An 8,175-nucleotide genomic window follows, 5' to 3' on the forward strand; every position below is an offset into this window, starting at 1 on the left:
GGACCACTTTCTTACACTATATACAAAAGTAAATTCAAAATGGATTAAAGACCTAAATGTGAGACATAAGAACCATAAAAATCCTAGAAGAGAGTGCAGGCAGTAATAACTTCTCTGACATTGGCCATAGCAAATTTTTTCTAGATAGATCCCCTGAGGCAAGGGAAACAAAAGCAAAAATAAACTATTGGGACTACCTCAAAATAAAAAGCTTCTACACAGCAAAAGAAACAACAAAACTGAAAGGCAACCTACAAAATGGGAGAAGATATTTGCAAATGACATACCTGATAAAGGGTTAGTATCCAAAATATATAAAGAACTGATACAACTCAACACCCAAAGAACAAATAATCCTATTAAAAAAATGGGCAGAAGACAGGAACAGTAATTTCTCCCAAGAAGACATCCAGATGGCCAATAGACACATGAAAAGATGCTTAACATCATTCATCATCAGGGAAATACAAATCAAACCCACGATGAGATATCACCTCACACCTGTCAGAATGGCTAAAATCAACAACACAAGAAACAAGAGTTGGCAAGGATAGGGAGAATAGGAACCCTTGTGCACTATTGGTGGCAATCCAAACTGGTACATCCACTTCCAGAAAATGGGATGGAGGTTCCTCAAAAAGTTTAAAATAGAACTACCCCATGATTCAGCAATAGCACTACTGGGTATTTACCCAAAATACAAAAACACTAATTCAAAGGGATACATGCACCCCCATGTTTATAGCAGCATGATTTACAATAGCCAAAATATGGCAGCAGCCCAAGTGTCCTCTGATAGATGAATAAAGAAGAGGTGGTAGATATATAAAATGGAGTATTATTCAGCCATAAAAAAGAATGAAATCTTGCCATTTCCAACAACATGGAGATACAGAGTATAATGCTAAGCAAATAAGTCAGTCAGAGAAAGACAAAAACCATATGATTTCACTCACATGTGGATGGACTTTAAGAAAAAAAACAAATGACACCTGGGTGGCTCAGTCAGTCGAGCGTCCAACTCTTGATTTCAGCTCAGGTCAGGATCTCAGGGTCATAGAATTGAGCCCCGTGTTGGGCCCTGTGCTTAGCAGGGAGCCTGCTTGAGGATTCTCTCTTTCCCTCTCCCTCTGGCCCTCCCACTGCTCTCATGCTCTCTCTAGCTCTCTATCTCAAATAAATAAATCATTAAAAAGTATATATGATAGTATTAAAGTCTAAGAGATATTGGACTTGGCTGGCCCTTATGTGGTTTCTAGTGCTTTGGCGGAGACAGAACTGAGTCACCAGGAATATGAAAGCTTTATCTCAGAAAGACCGCGTAGCTACTGTGCCAAGTTTGAAAGCCTAAGTTACACCTGGGCCATATACACAGCTGTGTGGTAGGGCTCGGGCTCTAGGTTTTGGGGAAGAATGGAGATGAAAACTGCTTTGAGACAACTGAGAGAAGGAGGAGCCAGCACAGAAGGGGAGGGTCTGGTGAGAGAAATGGAGGAGGTGAAGGAGAGGGATCTTCCTCTCCTTTCTCCTACGACTTAAGGACAGAGGTGTATGACCCCAGCAAGGGGTCAAAGTAGGTAGTAGCTACTTGGATCCCATTAGAGAGAGGCCCAGACCACTCCAGCGCTGGTGAACTGGCATTGCCAGGCAGTGGCACACTAGCCAGAAGACTAGAGACAAACTGTTCCAATTTCTCAGCAGCTTGTTTCCTGGCCTCTCGTACTTCCTCGTGATTAGTCTTCTCCTGGCTTTCCTAATCCAGGATGACTCTGTTAGTGTTGAGAGAGAAGCCAAGGACTCAAGCCCACAACACCTTGCAGCTCTAACTTCTGGTACTGTGCTCGTGCCAACAGCACCTGCCCCCAGCTCCTGCAGCAGGTGAGACTCTGCCAGTCTCCTATCTGGGGCCTGCCACTATCACGCAGGTGCCTTTCTGTTGTTCTCTCCACTCTCCCATCTGTTTCCAGGCACTGTGAGCCTTCTGCCTCGTATCCCGGTTGTAGGCGTCAGACATGACAGGGAAACAAACTCCAAACCTTTTATCACTGGGCCTTCTGAGAGGGCTCAAACCAAAGAAACCAGGTATGTTGATATGATCATGGATCAGCAGGATATCTCCAACCTCAAACTTGGGGTTGAGCCCTCCAGCTGCATTAGTGACCACTAGGGTGTCCACACCCAGAAGGCAGAAAACCCTCCCTGGGAATGTCACCTTCGAGAGTGGGTCACCTTCATACATGTGGCACCTGCCTGCATCATCACACAGCCTCTGCAATTCAGGAACCCAGACACCAGTCGACCAGCATGACCTGGCCCTGGACTTGGGGGAAAGTTTGGTATCTCACTGTAGTTGCACATCTGGGCCTGAGTTAATTTATTGGCCAGACCTCCTAACCCAGAACCACTGATCACTGCCACTTGAAGTTGGGGCTTGGTGTGGCACAGAAGCCATTTTGCAGTGTTCTGATAATCTTCATGTGTAAATCCATTCTCCATGGTCCCACTGTGGGACCTCTCAAGGAGCCTGCCCTTCTGCACTAGGATCTGCACTGTGCTGAGCTGTCATGGCCGGGGATGGTGCACTCAGTCCTTCTCCTACCACTTTTAACATTGTCTAGGAGTCCTAGTGACCATAATGAGACAAGGAAAGGAAATAAAAGATATGCTGATTGGGGGCGCCTGGCTGGCTCAGTGGATAGAGCATGCAACTCCTGATCTCAGCGTGGTGAGTTCAAGTCCCACATTGGGTGTGGAGCNAAAAAAAAAAAATATATATATATATATATATATATATATATATACACACATATACATATATATGTATATATATATATACAGATTGGGAAGGACTTACAGGCAACATGATTACCTATGTAGAAAAATCCCAGGGATGCCTGGGTGACTCAGTTGGTTAGGCATCTGTCTCTCGATTTTGGCTCAGGTCGTAATCTCTGTCAGGGTCATGGGATCGAGCCCCATGTAGGACTCTGCACTCAGTGGGGAGTCTGCTTGGGATTCTCTCCCCTTCCCTCCCCCCCATATGTCTCTCTCTCTCTTTAAAATAAATAAATAAATCTTTAGAAAAGTTGGGGGGCACCTGGGTGGCTCAGTCAGTTAATCGTCTGCCTTCGGCTCAGGTCATGATCCCTAAGTCCTGGGATCGAGTCCCACATCGGGCTCTCTGCTCAGTGGGGAGCCTGCTTCTCCCTCTGCCTCTGCCCCTTCCTCTAGCTCTCTCTCTCTCTTTTTTCTCTCTCTGTCAAATAAATAAATAAAATCTTTAAAAAAGAGAGAGAGGAAAAAGAAAAACCCCAAAACAACTTCCAGAGTTAATAAATAAATATAGCAAAGTAGCAGTTTATACTGATATAAATAAATGATTAAATATATATATATATAAATGGGGAGAAGTCATAAATCTATGCAGAAGAACTACAAATAATTTATGTTAAAGTCCTAAACCCTGCTACTTGTGACTGTGACCTTCTTTGGAAACAGTCTTCACAGATGGAATCAAGTTAAAATGAGATCACTAGGTTGGGCCCCAATCCAATATAATTGGTATTCTTATAAGAGGGACACAGGGGCGCCTGGGTGGCTCAGTCAGTTGAGCGTCTGCCTTCAGCTCAGGTCATGATCCCAGGTCCTGGGATCGAGCCCCACGTCAGGCTGCTTCTCCCTGGGGCAAGCCTACTTCTCCCTTTCCTTCTGCCTGCCACTCCCCCTGCTTGTGCTCTTTGTCAAATAAATAAATAAAATCTTAAAAAAAAAAAAAAAGAGAGAGAGAATGGTACAAAAGGGGCTAGTGCTCCTCAAAATTATCAAGGTCATCAAAACCTAGAGAATCTGAGAAACTCTCATAGCCACGCAGAGCCTTAAGAGGCATAACAACTCAAGGTAATATGGGGTCCCAAATAAGAAAAAGGACATTAGGTAAAAATTAAAGTCTATTTAAAACTTCTAGGGGCGCCTGGGTGGCGCAGTCGTTAAGCGTTTGCCTTCGGTTCAGGGCATGATCCCAGTGTTCTGGGATGGAGCCCCACATCAGGTTCCTCCGCTGGAAGCCTGCTTCTTCCTCTCCCACTCCCCCTGCTTGTGTTCCCTCTCTCGCTGGCTGTCTCTCTCTGTCAAATAAATAAATAAAATCTTAAAAAAAAAAAACAACTTCTAAAAAGATGATAAAACATGAATGCTGCAAAAATATCAATATTCTTCAAAAAATGCTATAAAAGTTAACAATTTTTTTAAAAAGGGATCAAGTTTATTGTGGTATTTGCTCTAAGAAAATTTGTCATTGGATCTTCATACCAGCTCTATCGGTCACTATAATAGGTCAATTGTTTTCCATGGAAGTTTTGTGTTCTTTGTGGCAAGACTGTTCCAAGTGACTGCTTTACGTGGTGATGCCAGATGAAAGATGAGAGCCAGAAAGCCAGTCTGGCTAGGTGACCCCTTAGGAATATACAGAAAGACTAAAATCCTGGCTAACACATAGCAGTTGCCATGTAAGGGTTTTACTATTATTTCATTAACACATTACATTATGGAAATGGAGAGAAATTTAATTATTTGCCCAAATCATAGCAAGTAAGTGGTTTAGCTGAGATTTGAGCCCAAGCTCCAGACTCTGCATCTAGGCACTCTATTTAGCATGCTGTGGGAAGCCAAATTGTAATCGAGAATTTCATGATACCTTATGAAATCAGAGGAAGAGGGAGCAGGAGGGATGTTTTATGCAAGTCATAATAAACTATCCCAACCCCACAACTCAGTACATTTTTAGAGAAAGCAGAGTAAAGGGATTAAAAATGTGGGCTCTCGGGGTGCCTGGGTGGCACAGCGGTTCAGCGTCTGCCTTTGGCCCAGGGTGTGGTCCCGGGGTCCTGGGATCGAGCCCCACATCAGGCTCCTCTGCTATGAGCCTGCTTCTTCCTTTCCCACTCCCCCTGCTTGTGTTCCCTCTCTCACTGGCTGTCTCTGTCTCTGTCAAATAAATAAATAAAATCTTAAAAAAAAAAAAGTGGGCTCTGGAACCATATTGCCAGATCTCAAATCCTAGCTCTGCAGCTGTCTTGCTGTGTGATCAAGGCAAGTTCCTTACCTTCTATGGTAGGCAGAATAATGGTTTCTCTAATGATGCCCATGTCCCTATCCCCAAACTTGGGAATATGTTAGGTTACGTAGCAAAGGAGAATTAAGGTTGCAGATGGAATTAAGGCAACTAATGAGCTGACCTTAAGATAGGGAGATTGTTCTGGGTTACCTAAGTAGGAATGGAATCACAAGGGTCCTTAAAAGTGGATAAAGAAGCAGAGTCAGAGAAGGAGATGTGACAATCGGTGCAAGATCAGAGTGATAACAGGGCGTCTGTGGCTTAGTTGGTTAAGCATCTACCTTTGGCTCAGGTCATGATCCCAAGGTCCTGGGATCGAGTACCGCATCGGGCTCCCTGCTCCCAGGGAGCTGGCTTCTCCTTCTGCCTCTGCCTCTCTCTCTCTCATGAATAAATAAATAAAATCTTCAAAAAAAAAAAAAAAGATCATCGTGTTAACATATGAGAAGAACTCAGCCCACCAATGCTGGCTTTAAAGCTGGAAGGGGACCATGAGTCAAGGGATGCAGGCAGCCTCTAAAAGCTGCAAGGAACAGATTTTTCCCAAAAAGCCTCCAAAGGAAAGCAGCCTTGCCTTCACCTTCATTTCAGTCCAGTGAGACTGAGATTAGGCATCTGGGTGGCTCAGTCGGTTAAGCGTCTGACTTCAGCTCATGTCATGATCTGGGTCCTGGGATCCAGCCCCTTGTTGGCTTCCCTGCTGAGTAGGGAGTCAACTTCTCCCTCTCCCTTTGCCGCTCCCCCTGCTCATGTGCTCTCTCTCTCAAATAAATAAATAAAATTCTTTTAAAAAAATTCAGTCCAGTGAGACCCATTTCAAACCTCTGGCCTAAGATAAATTTATGTAGTTTTAAGTCACTGAGTTTGTGGTGTTTTATTATAGCAGCAGTGGAAAATTAATACACCTTCTCTATTTCAGTCTTCACTTATAAAATAAAGTTATCTCAGGTGTCTCTGTGGCTCAGTCAGTAGAACGTGCATCTCTTGATCTCAGGATCGTAAGTTTGAGCTCCACTTGGGGATAAAGTTTACTTTTAAAAAGTATAAATATAACAATAATAAAATAAAGTTATCTCATAAGGTTATTGTGATGATTAAAAAAGAAAATATACTGACTGCCTGGCTCAGTCAGTAGAGCATGCAACTCTTGAACTCAGAGTGGTGAGTTCAAGCCCCAAGATGGGTGTAGAGCTTTCTTTAAAAGAAAGAAAGAGGGCACCTGGGTGGTGCAGTCGGTTAAGAATCTGACTCTTGGTTTCTGCTCAGGTCGTGATGTCAGGGTTGTGAGATCGAGCCCCATGTCAGGCTCTGCGCTCAGCCTAGAGTCTGCTTGTGATTCTCTCTCTCCCTCTCCCCCTGCCTCGCCCCCGTGCCCCCCACCCCGCATGTGTGCACGCTCTCTCTCAAATAAATAAATAAATCTTTAGAAAAGAAAGAAAGAAACAAGAAAGAAGGAAAGGAAGGGAGAGAGAAAGAAAGAAAGAAAGAAAGAAAGAAAGAAAGAAAGAAAGAAAGAGGAAATGAAGGAAGAAAATACAGGCTGAACCCTGAGAAGAGTGCTCAGCACCTAGTAAGTTGCTTAATAAATGCTAGAAAAATAGTAAAAGTAAACAATTGAGGGAAGAAACCACAACGGATGCTAAAAAGATTAGATGAAATGTTCAGGAACAGGATGTTAGAATTGTGACCAAGGGTTACCTCATAGTTTACATACTAATTGCAAAAAGGGGAAGTGCCTTTACAATGGAGAAATCTAACAACCACCGTCTAAACTCAGTCTTCAAACATACCATGACCAGAGGTGGGACCACCTAACACTGATGACCCTCCAGATAGGGTGCAATGTAAAGTACATCATCTTTGAAGTATTTCTTACCAAAAAAGTTAACCTGAAGCTAATCAATCTAGAGAGCTGACTTTCAGTTGGCAGAAAATACAAAGAACAGAGGAAGAAGTTACATAACAGCAAGAAGAAACGTTGAGATCAATCCTGAACGTGGGGACACCACGGCTGTCCCTGTCTCTTCAAAAATTTGGTGTCATGAAATAAAAAGGGTGGTGAGGGAGTGGTTTTCTACTCCGCGTGGTCTTTCAGGAAGCCAGACCTGCCCTTTCTGTGATGCTGCCATCCTTAACACATCTCCTATAGGGAAGGGAAAGGGGGCGTACAGAATCTCACAGGGTGGCATTCAATAGGCCACCCCAGAGAGTGGTACACATCAGCTTCTACTTGCATTTCTTTGACATAGCTTTACCTGGCCCCCCACCCTAACTGCAGGAGGCCTGGGAAATGGGGCCAGAAGCTTGGGAAAAAGAGAAAAGGGATTTGGGTCTCAGCATGTCCTCTGCCAGGGAATCCTGAGCCATGCACACCCTCAGTTCCGTACCCTTTCTCCACCTGAGATGGACCAGCAACCCAATGTCCTCCTTTTTCTCCTCATCCCCCATAGTCAATCTGAACACCAGCGTCTCCACCCTTACATATCTCTAAATAGCCATCACCTCTGTGACTGCAACTGCCAGGGCTTAGTGCATCAGCTGCCCGTCTGGCCTTTCTTCTTACAAGGCTCTTGTTCTCAGAGGATGTATATTCTTGTGTAAGGCTGAAAGTGAGCAAAGAAATAGACAAGATCATTCTTTTCATTTATTTATTTGAGAGAAAGAAAGAGCACGTGCAAGTGCTCACACGAGTGGGAGTGGCAGGAGAGATAGAGGGAGAGAATCTTCCAGCAGACTCCCTGCTGAGTGCAGAGCCCCATCCCATGACCCATGAGATCATGACCTAAGCCAAAACCAGGAGTTGGACACTTAACTGACTGAGCCACCCAAGTGCCCCATTCAAGATAATTTAAGATAATGGTAGGTACTATGAAGGGACCAGAGGCTAAAATGATAAAGAATGGCTATTTTTGGTGGCTAATTTATATAGAGTGGTCAGTGAAAGTCACACTGAAGACGTAGCTGTGGCAGATAGCATTACCCAGAATTATCCAGAAGAGCAATCTTTCCATTTCCGTATGAACCCTGACACCCCTCTTCAAGTGGTAGAGTCCACGATTCCT

General features: G+C 44.0%; 1 pseudogene; it reads right to left on the reverse strand.

Moving 5' to 3' along the window:
- Positions 1–1,528: 1,528 nt before the first annotated feature.
- Positions 1,529–2,496, reverse strand: LOC100464532 (annotated as a pseudogene).
- Between the last annotated feature and the right edge of the window lie 5,679 nt (positions 2,497–8,175).

Source organism: Ailuropoda melanoleuca, chromosome 6, assembly GCF_002007445.2.
Source record: "Ailuropoda melanoleuca isolate Jingjing chromosome 6, ASM200744v2, whole genome shotgun sequence".
In the NCBI taxonomy this organism is placed as follows: Eukaryota; Metazoa; Chordata; class Mammalia; order Carnivora; family Ursidae; genus Ailuropoda; species Ailuropoda melanoleuca.